Source organism: Octopus sinensis, linkage group LG14 (genome assembly GCF_006345805.1).
Source record: "Octopus sinensis linkage group LG14, ASM634580v1, whole genome shotgun sequence".
Taxonomy (NCBI): Eukaryota; Metazoa; Mollusca; class Cephalopoda; order Octopoda; family Octopodidae; genus Octopus; species Octopus sinensis.
Window position 1 is genome coordinate 26,472,772 of NC_043010.1, and position 21,316 is coordinate 26,494,087.

The 21,316-nt window shown below is 37.8% G+C and overlaps 1 long non-coding RNA gene across 1 annotated transcript; it reads left to right on the forward strand.

Annotated features, from left to right (window-relative positions):
* Positions 1–8,138: 8,138 nt before the first annotated feature.
* Positions 8,139–21,029, forward strand: LOC118765923. Its single transcript, XR_005001836.1, has 3 exons — positions 8,139–8,149; positions 16,145–16,150; positions 20,952–21,029. It is a non-coding gene; the product is annotated as an uncharacterized LOC118765923 (long non-coding RNA).
* The last annotated feature ends 287 nt before the right edge of the window (positions 21,030–21,316 follow it).

Sequence of the window (21,316 nt, forward strand, 5' to 3'; positions counted from 1 at the left end):
CTGATCAAAACCTTGTGAGTGTATTTCATATATATATATATATATATATATATATATGAAATCCACTCACAAAGTTTTGATCTGCCCTAAGGCATAACACTTGAGCAAGGTGCCATGCAGTGGGACTGAATCTGAAACCATGTGGTTAGGAAGCAAGCTTCTTGCCACACACCCACACCTGCACATGTCCATGCCTGTGCCTATTTGTGTGTAAATGTCGAGTAATTCAGCTGCTATTTCTTGTTAGTTCATTCTAATATGCATTCTAAGCATGCCTTTACTGAGTGGATAGATACAAAAGCTGCTTTTTTCTTTAAACCCCATTTCTGTCTAACTGTGTTACTGCAACAATTACTTGTAATTTTGCTAAAGTGTAATACCATCTGGTTTAACCTGCATTTCAGTAAAGAACTTATTAACTAGTGCAGCTAGGAATATCTTAGCAATAATCAGGAGGTACTTACAAGCCAGCCAGCCAGTCAGTCAACCAACCATACTTGAGACAAGCTGTTTTAACAAAGTCAGTCATAGCTACATGACGAAAAATGTCAGGAGCATTATAATGATCAAGTTTCAAAATGCAGAACTGAACAGCACCCAAAATGAGACCGGTACACAGTTGCAAAATTTAATGGAACACTTTGTTCGACAGGAAATCTTTAATCACACCAATCGCGTAGAGAGTTCAAGTAGCATCTCAAAGGGCTGACATAAAAATGGAAAGTAAGATTTGTTGTTGTTGAACCCAGAGTTGGTTCTATTTGAATAGATTCTGTTCAAAGGCATTCTATGTGGCTATGGTCAGAGGTTTACTCAACCACCTGATCTCAAGAGAAAGAGACACAAATTTATATACACTTACACTTTGACACACACACACACACACGTTTACATCTTACACCTAAATTAATTTTCTCATTCTTTATCAGTCTATCTTCCACCTCTCTCTCCCCTTTTCACTCTCTCTTTCTTTGCACTCTCTCTCTCTCTCTCTCTCTCTATATATATATATATATATATATATATAATTTACAAAATAAGGGCAAAAGAAAAATTCTAATGCCAAATATGCCGAAAAAAAGACAAAAATTGTCAATAACCATTATAATATTTGCGTCTCGAAACAAACCAATAGAAATTTCTAAAAAATCCGTTATTACCGTATTGGTCCCAATTTCGGGGTTAATTCATAAGAATTTTCCCCTCTTCAGCGATAAATACATGAGATATAAGTGAAATACTTACTCATTCTCATGGAAAAAGCAAGCACTAAGTCCCGGGCAGACCTAAGTACCCCAAATATATCCATAATTTATAATGGTTATTGACAATTTTTGTCTTTTTTTCGGCATATTTGGCATTAGAATTTTTCTTTTGCCCTTATTTTGTAAATTATTTATAAATTTAACCTTTAAAGGTATTTTTTGATATGCTGGCCATTGATAAAATTTTTTTCCCGAAAAATTTTTTATCCTACATTAGTTATATATATATATATATATATATGCTATACACACACACACACATATAAGTAATTATTTGAACCTTCAGTATATGGTTAGTAATATGCTGATTAAAGCACTTCTACCATTTAGGCTACCTGATGTCCACAGTTATAATATAAGTGTCACTGGATCTGCGTCAGGAATTTCAGTTTTGCCAGCAACCTACTGGCAACCACAACGAGCCAAACGAAACCAAGTATATTTAGTGAAACATCTTATTTAAAATGAGAAACCCAACGAGATGCATTCTGCACCAGTGGATGCAACACAGCTTGCTGTACAATATCCCACATGGAAAGGACAGATGCTGGATGGGTCGAGACTTTTGTTGTATTGAATAAAGATTCTTGCTAATTCCAGTTTCTCTTTCCCTCATTCATTATATAGTATATATATATAATCATATCAAAGGGAAATGGAATTTAATTAAAATTAAAAACATTCAATTAAAATTTACATTTCCAGTGGTCTAACGCGTAAAAAAATTTTAGTCAAAAAGACTATTTATAAGTCATACGATATAGTGTATATTTAAACACATAGAGAATCCACTTATAGGGATTCTGCGCATTAAAAAGAACAGCTAAGTTCTATGACCACAAAAAATTCGGGATAAAATTCGACAGGAATAAATTTGGAAATGAAAAACATTTACCATCTAGTTTCCTGGACCAATTGGTTTCTAATCATCTTTTAGCGGGTCATGGAGAACTCACAAGGTTTGATTTTCTTCAGCAGGTCCAACCTAGTGTTAAACATATCCACACGAGACAAACAAGGCTACCTGTCTCGTGTTTATACAAGCTAACTTTTCAAATTTACTGCGCTGACGCAGTCCTTCGTTGGCTACAATAAAATCCGCCAACTATGTTTAGCACTAGATTGGACCTGCTGAAGAAAATCAAACCTTGTGAGTTCTCCATGACTCGTTAAAAGATGATTAGAAACCAATTGGTCCAGGATACTAGATGGTAACTACCTTCCACCCTGCATTTTTCCCTGTGTATATAGACATGTATATGGAATCCTTTGTGTGCGCAAGTGGATGTGTGCGTGTGTGCATGTATGTGTGTATATAGATGTGTGCATGCATGTGAGTACGTGCATATATAGATGTATTTTACTCAGTGTTTTTACACATTTTCCTGTATTTTTTTTAGATGTATGTATAATCCTTTTTGTGTGTGTGTGTGTGTGAGTGTGCGTATATAGACGTGTGCGGGTATGTGCGTATATGGGCATGTGTGTGTGTGTGTGTGCATGCAAAAGGGTATGTGTGCATATAAACGTGGTTTACTCTTTGTATACTCCCTTATGCCTTTTTTCTGTATTGTTACCCTTAACCCTATTTTTTCTTGTACTTGTGCATATGTAGACGTATGTATGAACTTTTACAGTGTGTGTGTGTGTGGGTTTGTATGTATATGCATATACATTTGGCGAATGATGCGAGTGAAGATGTGTATGTTTTTCTAGTGAGGGTGGATGAATGTATGTGTATGCACATGGGTGCGCAAGTGCACATGTAGGTATGAACCGGTGCGCTTATGCAAATACTATGAACCTTTTACCCCTTACCTAACTTAGCGGTCATTCAAATAGCTCTTTTGTCTTAATAGCAGTCAAAAACACAGTAATTTGCCTTTGTATAACAGTCATTTTTCATAGCGTTTTTCCGATGGCCAGATAACTGAAGAGATGGTGGCGTGGATTTCCACCTCGGCATCCGAAACTCAGAGTTTTATCTTGGCTACCGAATAATTGTCACATATTACTTTTACAGATACATATATATATATATATATATTTTAATACATACACATATATACATGTGTGTCTCTGTGTAATTGACATATTTCAGTTTCTGTTTAAAAAATTTATCGATGAAACTTGCTTTTTTTTTCTTCTTTCCAGGAAGAGCGCACTCTAGACCATTCTAGTAAATGTCTTCTTTTTTTTTAAAGTTAGATTTAAAGCTGCTATTTCTAGTAAGTTGAGCAGTCGCACAAAAGTTTCCTCATTGACTCAGTGGAAAGGAAGTTATATTGTGATGTACAAAGGCTATTTCAAGACTAGTTTCTCAAATGCATGTCCACCTCGAAGAAAAACAAACAAAAAGAAAATGGCATGGTTATACTAAATGACAAACATTAGGAATAGCATCCAATTGCAAAAAACCAAATCTCAAAGAAATATGCAAATGTCCTAAATTTTGAAAAACATTATCAGCTGTAGTGGTATAGAAAAATGGATATATAATAATGAATATATAAACACAATGCCTTGAGTGAAATTTGGTAGTTGGTAACAGTACAGAATCCCTTTATATATACATATGTATACGTATGAGTGTGTGTGTGTATGTGTGAAGGTGCATGACCTATTGCACTAATGATCACAAGATTGAGAGTTTGATTTCCAGAAAGAGTGGTGTTTTGTGTTCTTGTTCCAGTCCACTCAGCTGTAAATGGAGAACCTGACCACAGAATAGCATTCCACCCAGTGGAAATGTTGACCAGCTCACATAGCCCCAGGGTGCTGTAATTGAAAGCTAAAATGATGCAAAGCGCATTGTGGCCAGCAATGTATAACAACATCTGATAGTCTGGTTGATCACATGATATATATATATATATATATATATATATATATATAGTGCAATCAAACTGTGGAAGGAAATCTATGCAGAAGTAGACATTGAGGTCTAATACAGTGCTTGGAGGTTGTCAGATCCTGTGGAATTGTCCTACAAATATATATATATATATATATATATATATATATATATATATATATATATGGTATGGCTGTGTGGTAAGTTGCTTGCTTCCCAACCACATGGTTCTGGGTTCAGTCCCACTGTGTGGCACATTGAGCAAGTATCTTCTATAGCCTCGGGCTGACCAAAGATTTGGTAGATGGAAACTGAAAGCAGCCTGTCATATATATTTTCAATATGTGACCGCATGTATATCGTTGGCAATCTTCTTTCTCTATCTTCCCTTCTTTGAACTTTTTCTATGTTTCTGATGAAGAGCTCCGCTCGAAACGTGAAATCCTTTTTCTTTTCTTTCCTTTCCTGAGTGTCCAATAACATTACTTATTCCACATCCTAATGTTGTTGTTTTTCTTGCTTGTTCATGTTTGGATTGACTATATATATAATTTATCAGAATGAGATAAAAATCCAAGGCTGTGAAAGATTTTAGAATATCTATAAATAGGTCTTACAGCTGTTTCTGGGATATTTTATATATCCCTTCATCGGAGACAGGGATATATAAGACATCCTGGAAACAGCTGTAAGACCTTCTATTTAGAAATGTTCTAAAATCTTTCACATCCTTTGATTTTTTATACATATACACCTACTGATATATAACCTACGTTGGACTCCTCATTTGCATAATCATAGAATCTGGAGCTTAACTATAATCTGTCCATAGCACTTACTCAGCATTACCTGACACCTTTGGGTTTTACTGACACCATTACCTCTCATAACCTCTATATATATGTATATGTTTGTCTGTCTGTGTTTGTACCCCCCACCATCGCTTGACAACTGATGTTGGTGTGTTTATGTCCCTGTAACTTAGCAGTTCAGCAAAGGAGACCAACAGAATAAGTACTAGGCTTACAAAGAATAAGTCCTGGGGTCAATCTGTTCGACTAAAAGCAGTACTCCAGCATGGCCACAGTCAACTGACTGAAACATGTAAAAGAATAAAAGAATATAAACTGAAGAAATGAGATGACAAAGAAGTAAGCGAATATCTTGTGAACTTCATTAGCTCACAGATGTTTCTGCTAAAGTGGACTCATAGTTGAGTGCCTCAGTAACTTCATCAGAGCCTCGAATATAAAGTGCAAATTACACTTAATATTCAAGACTCTGATGAAGTTCATAACATAATTGTTTATTCTTTTGTCTTCTCATTTTCATAATACCACTCTGCACACAACTAATGCTTTATTCTGAAGCGTTTGATATATATTAAGTTCTACACCAGGTTATTCGTCTTACATTGCTTATGTGAAATATATACATACATAAATAGATTTTGTCTTTGTATAGAGTCTGACTAGAGTCTAATCCACAAGGCTTTGGCTTCGTGGATAAGAAACCTTTGGTCACTCTATGTCCAAAATTAAAATTTTTGTTGTAATATATATCACCGTGATCACCGTGACCGACCAGACTATCAGATGTTGCTACACATCGCTGGTCACAATGCGCTTTGCATTGTTTTAGCCTTCAAATGATGCCACCCTGCTGGCTAAGCGAGCAGGCCAACAGAAGAAAGAGTGAGAGAAAGTTGTGGCGAAAGAGTACAGCATGGACTGCCACCAACCCCTGCCGGAGCCTCGTGGAGTTTTAGGTGTTTTCGCTCAATAAACACACACAACGCCCGGTCTGGGAATTGAAACCGCAATCCTACGACCGCGAGTCCGCTGCCCTAACCACTGGGCCATTGCGCCTCCACGTATATTCACACACACACTATTTCTTTATTAATATTCACACACACACACATATATATTTATATAGAGACAAGTTTCTATACCTGAAAGACCTAGCTGCAGGCAATCAAGCAATATGCATGGTGCTTACCGAAATGCGTCTAACATCTAGTATAGCAGATGTGGAGATAAACATACCAGCCAGAGTATGCCATACTCCAAACAGACAGAAAAGATAGAAGTCATGGGGGAGTTGCAATGTACAGCCGAGAAGATGTCACATCCCTGCTACTCTTATCATGCTCAAACTCTTTCTGTGACACTTTAATAGTATACATAAAACAAATTGATGTAGTTGTATGCTCAACGTAACCGTCCACCAAATACTGCAAAGCAGGAGGGTTAAATCTGAGGTTAGCCTCAGACGCAAACCTTGACAAACCTGGACCAACACATCAATATACTTTTCCTAGGTGACTTTAACCTCCCAAGTGTTAAATGGCCTGAAGGTCACATCCTCTCTGGAACGTCACTGCATGAACAAAGCCAGGCATGCTGTTCATGGAAAAAGTGACACTCCAACCAACCAGGGGAAGCAATATTTTAGATCTCTGCTTCACAAACAATCCATAATGTGAAAGTAACACCTACATCTCTTTCAGATCATAACATTATAGAATTAACAATGTATGGTCCTAGACAACCCGCTGGCACCCACCCCATCAGGAGGACTCAAGCCATATCCAACCTGAATTTCCACAGGGTAGACTGGAAGTCAATTCGCAAAGAGATTCAAAATCAAAACTGGCATGACAGCCTTTCTATACAAGACAATGACCTCAAACTAAGTCATTTTATGTCAACCTTACAAGACATATGCACCAAATATGTGCCAGAAAGAAAGGCCAGCAAACATGCCAATAGAATTCCCAGAGACAGGAAAATCCTTATGAGACACAGAACAGAGGTCTGAAAGCAGTTGAATAGACAACTGGGGGATAGGAAAAGAGCTAAATTAAAACTAACACTGTTAGAAATAGAAAACAAATTTAAACTCTCCCATGAAAAGGAGAGAGCGGAGAAGGAGAAGAGAGCAATAGAAAGCATAAAAACAAACCCCAAGGCTTTCTATAGATTTGCAAAGGAGACTGCCACGGCACAGTACAAAATAGAACCCCTATTCCTGCCTAATGGTTCACTGACTGTGGACCCCAAATGGATAAGTGAAGTGCTCAGTGCGCAATTCAAGAGTGCTTTCACTTCTCCTCTGAGTCACTGGCAGATAAAGAACCCCAGCTGATTTCTTTGACAATATCACTCAGCAGAAAAAGACTGCATCCATTACCTACATTGACATTGAAGAGGAAGATGTAATAGTGGCCATAAATGAAATGAGCTCAAATTCAGCAACTGGCCCCGATGGTTTCCCAGCTGTCCTCCTAAAGTCATGTAAACAAGAATTAGCGGGACCACTCTGAATACTCTTCCAGAGTTTCCTTGCAAGTGGTAAACTTCCCAAAAAGCTGAAGGAAGGCATCATATGTTCTATCCATAAAGGTGGAAGCAGAGCAGAGGCTGGGAACTACAGGCCCATCTCTCTGACTTCACATATTAGCAAATTCATGGAACGAATTGTCAGAAGGAGGCTGATTGCATTCCTAGAAAAAAATAACTTGCTGAATTAGATCCAGCATAGTTTCTGTCCTGGTAGAAGCTGCCTCATGCAGCTCTTGCAGTATTATAACTGGGTCCTGGAACAGCTACTTGACCATTCAAATGTGTAGTGGTGCATCATATCTCAACTTTGCAATGGCCTTTGACAAAGTTGATCATGGCATGATATGTCACAAGCTGCAAAACCTTGGCACAGCTGCTAAATGAGGGGAGTGGCTGTATGACTTCCTTAATGGTAGAAGTCAGACAGTTGCAGCTAATGGAGAATTATCTAGGGAAATGCAAATATTGAGTGGTGTTCCACAAGGAACTGTCCTGGGGGCCACTACTGTTCATAGTAGCTCTTCTGGACATGCCCATGGTCACTCAGACAGCCAATGTCACTAGCTAAGCTGATGACACAAAACTATCTTGGGCAATAAAGAATCCTGATGATGTCATAAGCCTGCAGAATGACTTGAATGCAATATACAAGTGGGCAGAGCAAAATAATATACAGTTCAATGGTAAAAAATTTCAAGTAGTGCGCTACAAGGTCACAAGTGCCCCCCAACTAGCATACACGGGACCTGAAAGTACTGCGACCCCAGAACCACAAACAGTGAGAGACCTGGGTATCAGCATGTGTAGTGATGCATCATTTCACATGCACATTGTCAAGTTGACAGCAAAGTGCAGACAACTGGCAGGATGGATACTGAGGACATTTAGAACAAGGGATCAAAAAGTCATGTTTGACTCTATGGAAGACATTTGTTTTGAGCCGCCTAGACTATTGCTTTCAGTTGTGGTTACCACACAGCATCAAGCTAACAACAGAACTCGAGGCAATTCAGCGCCACTATACAAAGAAGATCGCTACAGTCCAGCAGATGAACTACAGGGAGCGACTGAAGGTACTACGTCTCTACTCTCTGGAGAGCAGGCGGGAGAGATATGTAATAATTTACATATGGAAAATGCTGGAAGGACTGGTACCAAACTTTGGCATCAAGTACTACACGAATGCCTGTACAGGTCGCCACTGCATAGTACCAAGGGTACTGTCCACTGCATCTCACATAAGAACAAGGTACTGCAACAGCCTCGGTTTCAGAGGACTTCAGCTCTTTAATGCCCTGCCAAAACAATTAAGAGACCTGCAAGACATGGATATAGAGGTCTCCAAAACAAAACAATCCACAATACCAGACGAACCGATGGCTAGAAAAGAGACACAGTTAAAGGCAGCGATGTCAAATTCTCTTATACACCAGATGTGTCATCGAAAGTCTTGATTGGACTACATCAGGTGGCTGAGAAGAGCCCTGCAAGGAATGTGCAGAGAGCACAGCATAAGGAGAGAAAGTCATGGTGGTGCTCCAGCACGACTGCAGCCACTTGGCTGAAACGCATATATAAATAAATATATCTGTGTGTATATATATATCTGCTCATATGTGTACATATATATACATATATATATATATATACACACACACACACACTTATATGCATACATGGATAAATATATTAATACATATGCATATATAGAAATATATATATATTTCTATATGTGTATATATATATTAGTATATATATATATATATGTATGTATATGTATATATGTAAACATATATATACATGTATGTATACATACACACCTGCATATATATAAGTTGATAGAAAGATATTTACAAATATGTATGTCTGTATATGTTCATATCTATATATATTTGCATGAATATAATTATATGTACGTGTGTTTGTGTGTGTCTGGCTGTCAAAGTTGGTGATTAACATCATTTGTTATAAATTGTCTGCAAGTCATCCACCCTCAGTTAATAATATCCACGGGTTGAAAGGGTGGGGTCGAGGTGGAGGTGAGAGCAGCGAGTGTCTGGCGAATGCTGGGGGGTGGCTGGGTGCTTAGTATCAAAGTGACACTGAAGAGAAGAAGTAAAAAAGTAAAAGAAAAACAGTATTCAGACACATACAGAAGCATAGCCAGACACATATACAGCTACGCATGTTATCTGATGCACACACAAACACACATTTACACTCACACACATGCATGCATTCTACGTAAAATATATGCGCGAAAATAAAAACAAATTACAGAAACAATTCACGTCTGTATACGTACTCAAGAACACACACACACACACACACACACACACACAACATACTCACACACACACAGACAAATACACATAAACATACTTAAAAATAGAGTTTATTTTACAGCTTTTTTCCACGCTGACGTGTGTGTGTGTGTGTGTGTGCGTGCATGCATGCATGTGTTTGTGTGTGTATGTCTGTGTGCGTGTGTATGTATATGTGTTTGCGTGTTTGTTTTTGTGTGTGTGTGTGTGTTTCTGTATATAAATGCATTGGTATATATATATATATATATATATATATATATATATTATGATATGTAGAAAAATACAAACTGAGACAAGAACGCATAAAAACTAAGAAGACGATACAACAAACACAAACAGGACATTCGAAGCCCTCAGTCTTCAGTCAAGAACCGGATCATCGTAGTAATTTCGGCTGATTAATCTTATATACCAACGCATTTAATACAGAAACACACACACACATATATATTGTGTATGTATATGTGTCTATATATGTATATATTTATTTATATAATATATGTGTATATGTATATTTATAATTTCTACACACAATATGCATACATACAAACAAAGCTCTCTAATTCCATAAAATGTTGCAAATGCACAGACAAACCCGCACGTAGATATGCAGAGGTTTGTGTGCAGGGAGCCGGGTCGAGGCGGAAGGAATCATGAGTATGTCTTTGACCTCTGGAAAGGTCAATGAAATAGGGTTGCAGGCACTGAACTAGTTGCAGTTTATGTTACCAAAGATATGAATTCTGGTGGTCCTTCAGACTGTAGTCTTGGCAACACTTTGTAAACAAAACAGCTCAGAGTGTCAGAGCTATCGTTCTCTGACTTACATACATACATACATACATACATACATACGTACATACGTACATACGTACATACGTACGTACGTACGTACGTACATACATACATACGTACGTACGTACATACATACATACATACATACATACGTACGTACATACATAAATACATACGTACGTACATACATACATACATACATACATACATACATATATACATACGTACGTACATACATACATACATACATTCATACATAATACATACATATATATATATATATATATACTTTATTTGTGGGGTAACCAGGCAACAATTGGTATCATGATGAAAGAGATATCTCTTAATTATTGAAATCTATAACATGGGGCATTGCTGTTTGTCTCCACCTTGCAATGATGAGCACTCATTCTCACATTTCAATATTACCATACATACATACATACATACATACATACATACATACATACATACATACATACATATATGCTGTTGAAGGAGCCTTGGATCTAGGTTAGAAACCGACTTTTTCTCTATTGGCAAGAAATCTTGAAATAAAACTGAATAATGACATCCATACATACATATGTACATTCATACAAATACACACACACACATACACACACATGCACACATACATACATACTTAATACATACATACATACATACATACATACGCACATACATACATACATACATACATACATACATACATACATACATACGTACATACTTAATACATACATACATATGTCATCAAAATACTACCTCCCTATGCAGCACGATGTTGTTGCTAAAACAATTTACAATGCCATCTGCAAAAATAACTGTTCTAAAATAAACTTAGAAAATCCCTTTGTTGTGGAATATATTGATAAACACCAAGTCAGGGGATACTGGTTGAATATTCCCATCAAATCTTCTACCAAATGTAAGCATAACAGGCCAGGTATTGTTGTTTGGGATAGAGGGGCAAAGGTATGTACAATCATAGAGGTTAGCTGCCCTGCAGATATAAATATCTCTTTAAAAATCAAACAAAAAGAGGATATCTATGGACAACTGCTTCAAAACCTTCAGCTTCTATATCCAGACTATGAATTCACATGCATACCAATAATATTTGGAGCATGAGGTTTGATTAGTAAATGCTTTAAGGGGAATCTGGATAAACTGGGACTTTCAGAAAGAGAAATCAACCAGCTAATTTGTATAAGTGCAATCTGTGAGTGGAAAAGTAAAAACATGCAAGACTTTTCTCAAGTTCCAAATGTGAATTTGTCTGTGCTAACTACATCCCAAAGATGGAAACTTGTATCTTTGTTGGAAACCGGCTCCCTCCTAGTGGAAGATTCATAATTAAAAAATAGAAGAGACATACATATATAAGTTAGATATAGAGGATTTGTTGGACACTATGTGAAGAAAGTGTTGTTATCGCTAGGCCTACCTCATCATAAAGCAAATAATACCATGAGTGATATCCAGATTACAGTGGAAAAGGCAAGCCTCTGGATTTGGTTAAAAGGGATTATGAGCAATGGCTTGAAGGATATTGAATGAAACTTGATAATCAGTTCATCTAACAAGTGGGGTCTCATTTCAATGAGGGGTGCTGGTTCACAAAAATGTTGCCAAGAGGTAGACTCTGAAATGGTGTGTGTTCTCTCCTGATGACACCATAAACTTGGTAGTGTCCAATATGCGGAGCTTTTAACTAGTAGCACTTGCAAAAAATCTAATAAATAATATAACATATCCTAAACATTAAAAATATTTGATAGCCATCATTAATAATTAAAAAAAAAAAAGACTAATACCCTAACACAAATCATGAGCAGCCCAACCCAAAGCATGAACATAAACAAACATGAACCCTTCACCACAAGCACTACACTAATACACACCACAATTAAAACAAACAAAGAGCCTTACAAAAACAATAATCTATTTTAGACCAAGCCCTAACTTTGGACAGTGACTGGTGTGAAGTTAAGGTCAGCAGGACATACCTATAAACCACAACAACCCCACCTCTCACAGAACACTAAGCAACAAAAATCTACTTCAATCAGTTCACTTTGAAGATGACCGAATGGATGGACTCTGATGAAGCTGCACCGACAATAATGCAAGATTGCATTTGCAACAGTGAGTATTCGCTGCAGTGGAAATGTGTTGGTCATTATAATATCCTGCATATATAACTATAAAAATTAATTTTGTGGATGTACAAGTCTCCATACTCTTTGTTATTAATAGCTATATATGTGTGTGTGTGTATGCATATATATATTCTTTTATTCTTTTATTTGTTTCAGTCATGTGACTGTGGCTATGCTGGAGCACCGCCTTTAGTCGAGCAAATCGACTCCAGGGCTTCTTTGTAAGCCTAGTGCTTATTCTGTTGGCCTCTCTTGCTGAACCACTAAGTTATGGGGATGTAAAGACACCAGCATCAGTTGTCAAGCAATGTTGGGGGGGGGACAAACACTGACACACAAACATATACACACACACACATATGACAGGCTTCTTTCAGTCTCCGTCTACGAAATCCACTCACAAGGTTTTGGCCAACCCAAGACTATAGTAGAAAACACTTTCGGGATTGATTAATTAAATAGCAGTTGCGTACTGGGGTTGATGTAACTGAGTAGCTCTCTTCCCCAAAATTTTAGGCCTTGTGAGTAGAAAAGATTATTACTGATGGCAATACAAATAGTTTATAATAACAACAGCATTAATATAGGTTGTTGCAGGCGTAAATCAGCATTATATAGCTATAGAATTAAAATTACATTACTCAAGGACACATTAAAGTGTCTATCTGCTAGAAATAAGAGTTAAAACCCTCATTTGGGCCACCCAAAAATATTTACACTGAAAATAACAGATTCAACAGTATACATGCGAGTGAACCAAAAAAAAAAATCTCTCATATACCTGTATGATGTAAAGCTATATATTTAATGGAACAGGTATATATGTGGACCGGTTTCTGGTTTGATACAAAAATCTTATCTTCTTCAGCACATCTTAACCCTTTCAAACATCAATATATACCAATGTGTGTGTAGCTTCATGTCTGTATTTGGTCCCCCACCCACTATCACTTGACAACCGGTGTTGGTGTGTTTATGTCCCTATAACTTAGCAGTTTGGGAAAAGAGGAACATTGAATAAGTGGTAGGTTTAACAAAAAATAAGTACTGAGGTTGATTCATTTGACTAAAAGAATTCTTCAAGTGGTGCCCCAGCATGGCTGCAGTCTAATGACAGAAGCAAGTAAAAGATAAAATGTTCACTTCTACCTCAAATCTTTTATCTTTTATTCAGTTATTAAACTGTGGCCATGCTGGAGCACTGCCTTGAAAAGTTTTAATCAAACAAACCAACACAAGTACCTTTTTTTTTTATACAACTTTGGCCTAGGTCAAATTCAGAGAAGAGCTAAAATTTGCCATGTTAGGAAGGGTTTTTAACCTTGTTAAGTAACCGCTTGGCACTGATCAAAGATTTGTGTCTTTGCTGACATGAATTGACCTCTCCTCACTTCATACAATTTGTATCGAATCTCCTTATGCATCTCAGTTCTGATAATCCACTCTAACACCTGAAGCTCATTGGCAATGACCTTAATTGCTTTTCTGGGATCATCATCAATAATATTTTGAGCCCATCAAGTGAATCATGGGGTCATTATATTGTCCAAGCATTTAAAATGTTATTTTCTCTTTGATACAGTTGAAACATTCCTGCCAGAAGCTTCCAATTCCATTCAAACTTTCTGTTCTTAAAAGATCTTGTAACATTTAGAAATTTGACAATTTCTGAAATACTATGTTCTACACGTTTCGCAACAATGGCTGCATGTCCTCTCATTTCTTTTGTTAGCATTTTATCTGCCATGGGGGAATGTGAAACATATAAAAATCAATTAATTGGTTTGAGGAGAGTAATATATTGAATAATTACGTATGTTCAAATACTCCTTGCACCTTGTATGTATATATAAACATATATACATATAAATACACACATGTATACATGCATACACACACACATATTTATAAATACACATCTATATATATATATATTATATATATATATATATATATATATATATATATACGCACACAGAAACACTTTGCACATTGCAGCTGTGCTGCCTCTAAGAAATTCTAATTCTACAAACACACATTTTTTTCTGATTCTGTTATTTCATCCAAAGCAAGCAAATTCTATTCTCTCCAGGAATTCCAATCTTCGATCATTGCCATATCCTGCAGTCATCATCACAATATTGGTATTTTCCTTTCCATTCCGGTAATGGTTACATTGGAAGCTGGTGATTAAAAGCAGCAACATACGGGAGGATTCTTGGAGACAGAAATTCTCAAAGAAATATTTACTTAATGCTGTATCTTTATTGGAGTTAGAATATATTCCTCTTCCTCCTCCTTCTCCTCCTCCTCCCCATCATCATCATCACTATCACCGCCATTATCATCATCATCGTAATCGTCACCACCACCGCTACTACCACCACTACCATCATCATCACCACCATCACCACTACCACCACCACCACCACCACCACCACCATCATCATCACCACTGCTACTGCCACCACCACCACCATCACCATCATCACTGCCATACATTCATGCATATATCACTTCCATACATAAACACTTACATCAACATACATGCATACACAAAAATACATATGCATATGCACACACACGCGCACACATAAACACTTGAACAAATATATGCGCATGTAAAAATAGATTCAAACATTGCATACATTCCGACATATGCACACACAAACACCCTCTGACATATATGAACACACACATACACACATATACAATACATGAGTAGATATTGGCATACATATGCACACATGTACACATACCTGCACACACACAATTTGTCTATACATACATGTAAAAATAGGATTGAACAACTACACATTCGTGTATAGTCACATATCCGGACTTGCTCAAATGCACAGCACATACACTCATGCGTATAGGATACACATGTGCTAAACAGATTAAAAGCACATACAAACATATATCTACATATATAAACAGAACATATTCCAATTCTGGCACACACACACTAAAGCAACACATTTGAATCCATATATGCAGTCACCACATAAACTGGCGCTCCATCGGTTATGATAACAAAAGTTCCAGTTGATCTGATCAATAGAACAGCCCATTCATGAAATTAACAGACAAGTGGCTGAGTATTCCACAGACACACGTACCCTTAATGTAGTTCTCAAAGAGATTCAGCATGACACAAAATGTGACAAGGCTGGCCCATTGAATCACAGGTACAACTCATTTATGCCAGCTCATTTTGAGTGGGCTGAATCAACAAGAAGTAGAGTGTCTTGCTCAAGGACTCAACGCATCACCAGGAATTGAACTCATGACTTTATGATCATGAGCCAAACAGCCCGAACCACCAATCTATATGCCTTCATGCACACTTCATATGCTTAAAATACAAAGTGGTTGAACTCCTTTCAAGCATTGGGTCTCATGGAGGCAATGGCTGAGACCTTTGGCATTATGTCATGCTTGAGATGAAGACCCATCAAGTCAAGCACAATCGCTGTGATGGTAGATACGGGTTTCACAAAGGCAATGATCCAGACCTTTGAAGCACCTTTCGAGCATTGGGACTCATGGAGGTAACATGGCTGAGCTCCTTTCGAGCTCACGGAGGCAATGACCAAAACCTTTGGCATACTTGAGAAGAAGACCCATGAAGCCAAGGAAAATCGCAGTCGTAGCAGATGCCGGTGTTATACAAATGGCACCCATGCCAGTGGCACGTAAAAGCACCCATTACACTCATGGATTGGTTGGCATTAGGAAGGGCATCCAGCCATCGAAACCGTGCCAAATCAGACTGGAGTCTGGTGCAGTCTTCTAGCTTTCCAGCCCTGGTCAAACCATCCAACCCATGCCAGCATGGACAACAGATGTTAAATGATGATGACGATGATGACTGTTACACACTCACAAATACTTTCTCCTCCAAGATGTTTTTCAAGAAACGACTTGAACTCCTGCAGTCCAAGATCCCAGATGAACCTACTTCATGACAAGAAATTATGAAGGGGACAGCAATATGAAACTCCTTCACCAAAAGTCAGTGACATGAGAATGATCATTTAAAAGATAATGATACTGATGGTGTTATAGATACAGACCCTGTATCTATAACTGTGCAACGAAATCTGTTCGTGTCCAATGGTTTAAACTTACAGCCACTTACAACATGTATCAAATCTGAACAAAACAGAGTTCCTTTAATGAGATACCTCTTATTACATCACCTGATGAGATGCTTCTGTACTAAGGGATGAACCACAACTAGTTGTATAGTTTCCCACCTGGGCGGGGGGGACGATGTAGGATGTGTTCAAATGTTCGTTGTGAGCCATAAAGTTTCCTGTATATTCCATTTTCCATCTCTATCATTGGGTTTATACCAAACGTAGACTGAGGAATTCCTGAGGTGGATCCAGTGGCAATTGTGTAATTACCCTGGATGACATCAGGTAGCCATAGGCAGTGAACATGCTTTATCAGCATACCACTAAGAACATACTCAACACTTAAATATTAACTTTATATATATATATATATACATACATACATATATATATCATCATCATCATCGTTTAACGTCCGCTTTCCATGCTAGCATGGGTTGGAAGATTTGACTGAGGACTGGCGAACCAGATGGCTGCACCAGACTCCAATCTGATCTGGTAGAGTTTCTACAGCTGGATGCCGTTCCTAATGCCTCCCTGTATATTTTTATGTTCCTTTCTGTCAAAGAGCATAGGCTCAAAATGTAAAAGACTTCCTCACTTCCTGAGTGTTAAACTAATACATCTGTTTGTTGTTTTTTTGTAAATTCTCACTATATAGGCGCAGGAGTGGCTGTGTGGTAAGTAGCTTGCTAACCAACCACATGGTTCCGGGTTCAGTCCCACTGCGTGGCATCTTGGGCAAGTGTCTTCTGCTATAGCTCCGGGCCGACCAATGCCTTGTGAGTGGATTTGGTAGACGGAAACTGAAAGAAGCCTATCGTATGTATGTATATATATATATGTTTGTGTGTCTGTGTTTGTCCCCCTAGCATTGCTTGACAACCGATGCTGATGTGTTTACGTCCCCGTCACTTAGCGGTTCGGCAAAAGAGACCGATAGAATAAGTACTGGGCTTACAAAGAATAAGTCCCGGGGTCGATTTGCTCAACTAAAGGCGGTGCTCCAGCATGGCCGCAGTCAAATGACTGAAACAAGTAAAAGAGTAAAGAGATTATCACTAACATATCTAAGTTTTATCTAAGTTTTATATATATATATATATATATATATATATATATATACATATAAAATATGAGAGAAAGAAAATGGAATTCACAAGATTCTTTATTATTCACTATGATCGATTCGACCTGTCATGCATCAGTGCCTTGTGGTGAGTTGCTATACAAACAGTTACGGTGCACATAATGCAAGTAAACTACTTCGAAGGAGATCCTAGTAATACAAATCTGAATCATAGGAAAAAACAACTAACACTAGAAGAGACGTAGGCACTGAGACCATATTAGCATGCACTGGAGGAAGTGGGGGCGGGGAAATGGTAGCAGAAGAACCAACAGTTGAAGGGAAACAATCCTAACAAACTCTTTCACATGCATAGAAATAAAGGGACGAACAGTTAAGAAGAGCAGCACCAAGACTAATATCCATAGAGAATTCAGAAATCATCATCATCATTGTTCGACCGTGGTTGAGACAATGGAATTTATCATGCTACGCCAGACTTCACGGTCCATCATAGCATTACGGAGGTCCTGTTGCTGATACCAGTATCCCTGGAGATTACATCAGGGTAGGAGAGTATGTGCCCTCTGGTGTTGCGAGTAGATGGCTTCCAGAGGAGAAGAGTAGAAATTGCCTCGTTTTCAGCTCTACAACAATGTCCAGCAAACTGGGCTCTCCTACATTTCATAAGAGATGATACAGGTGTTAGTTTCCCATATATTTGCATTTTGGTTGGATGATGCTTCCACGAGAGCTTTTGAGCTCTCATAAGGAGGCGAGTGTAGGTTCCATCCAACCGCCTCTCAAGCTTCTTTGATAATGTCCAGGTTTCTGAGCCATATAGTAGAATTGGTTCGACTGTGGCTTTGAAGATTTCAAGTTTGAAGTCTCTACTTAGATTTGATGACCAGATCTTATGCATGTCATTACAGGCTGACCAGGCCATACCCTTTCTAGTTAGAAAATCTTTTCCAGATAATGATATGTATGACCCAAGATATTTAAGGGCGTATTGTTGAGAGTATGGATGATGAAATCAATGTTGGACAGGCACTTGTTTATATATTCAGTCTTGGCCTCATTGAGGTAAAGACCTACACAATTTGAGGCTTGTTTGAGAGATTGTAAAAGAGACTGGGCATTGGAGAGAGAATTACTGATAAGAGCGATGTCGTCAGCAAAGTCAGTGTCTGTCAAGTATTCAGCTGGGTGTCTGGAACTTCTTCTAGGTTTTATTTCAAAGCCCTTGCCAGAAATAGTATCAACTGACATACGTAGCACATAGTCAATGACAATGATGAAGAGAAATGGGGTGAGTGTGTTTCCCTGCAGTATTCCAGCTTTGATTGAGAAAGATGCTGTTTCTCTGTCAGGGGTTAAGATGGTTGAAGACATATCTGTGTAGAGGACCTTGATGGCAGAAATGATTTTGTCTGATATCCCATAGAGCTTAAGGATTTCAAACATCTTGTGCCTATCTACAGAGTCGAACGCTTTAGAAAAGTCCACAAACACCATTGCAAGGTCGTGATTAAATGCTTTTGATTCTTCAATAAGTCTGCATAGGCATAGTATCTAGCTCAGCGTTGAGCGCCCATGTCTGAATTCATTTTGGTTCTTTCAGAGCAAAGGTTCAACAAAAAGGATGAGACGATTTAGAATCAGTTTGTTGTACAATTTTGCAGCAATTGACATTAGAGATATACCCCTGTAGTTGGTGACAAGGGATAAATCGCCTTTTTGGGGTAATGGGATGATTTGAGATTGGTGCCAAATCTTTGGAGCTACAAAAGTGAAAAGTGTGTGGTTGCAAAGGTTGAGCAAAAGTGTGTGAAATCTATCATCCTTGACAGATTCACCTGACCAGAGGAAGAAAGAATAGGAGAGAGTTCTAGTGAAGTCAATAATACAATAAATAATAGGAATAGGCAAACAGGTCTATGCAACTGTGCTAAAGATAAAGTATGCCCATTGGACACAAAATGTTGAACTAAGAACTTGATCTATAGATGCAAAGTTACTTTAAAAGGAAGAGAATACATTTACATAGGGGCCAGCTCTCTTTTTCTCAAAAAGAGTCTAGCCAAACATTTAAATTTTTTTAGAGATAGGAAAAGAAGCTAAATAATATAAGTGTAAGTAAATTATTTTGGTCAATTAGAGTAAAAAACATTAGCTATTCTATTGATTGGGAACTAATTTGTACTGCTAAGCCTTATTGATTAGGGAGGAAATTGATGTGTAGAGGAACTTTACCAAATATCTGCATCAAAACACACATTAATTAATACAAGACAGAAACAAGACCTAAGCTATTTGCATAGACATGGTAGGACCATTAAGAGATATAGGGATAACACCCCAACAACAATCAAGCTTGATATAACAAATAGAATAATATAACCTAAACATACAAATATTTAATAGCCATCATTAATAATAAAAAATCAAATACCCTACCCAATGTATAACACAAATCATGAGCAGCCCAACCCAAAGCATGAACATAAACAAACATGAACCCTTCACCACAAGCACTACACTAACACACACCACAATTAAAACAAAGAAAGAGCCTTACAAAAACAATAATGTCCACCATGAACTATTTTAGACCAAGCCCTAACTTTGGACAGTGACTGGTGTGAAGTTAAGGTCAGCAGGACATACCTATAAACCACAACAACCCCACCTCTCACAGAACACTAAGCAACAAAAATCTACTTCAATCAGTTCACTTTGAAGATGACCGAATGGATGGACTCTGATGAAGCTGCACCGACAATAATGCAAGATTGCATTTGCAACAGTGAGTATTCGCTGCAGTGGAAATGTGTTGGTCATTATAATATCCTGCATATATAACTATAAAAATTAATTTTGTGGATGTACAAGTCTCCATGCTCTTTGTTATTAATAGCTATATATGTGTGTGTGTGTGTATGCATACATATATATATATATAATATAGTGATCAATGCCAGTGCTAACTGGCTCCTGTGCCGGTGGCACATAAAAAGCAGCATTCGAACGTGGTCATTGCTAGTGCTGCACGACTGGCTGCAGCTGTAGAAACTTTGCTAGATTGGATTGGAGCCTGGTGCACACTTCTGGTTTGCCTGCCCTCAGCCCAACTGTCCAGCCCATGGCAGCATGGAAAGCAGACGTTAAACGATGAGGATCATGTTGCTGATGATGCAGGCAAACCACAAATCCCTTCAAATAGATGGCCCTTCTTGATCTGTAGAAAAGGCGTAGGTAGAAACTCTATAAGATGTACCCAGTGTAAGCTATGGACACATAAGAGGTGCAGCAATATCAAAGGAAGGCTAACTGGGAGGATAGTTTT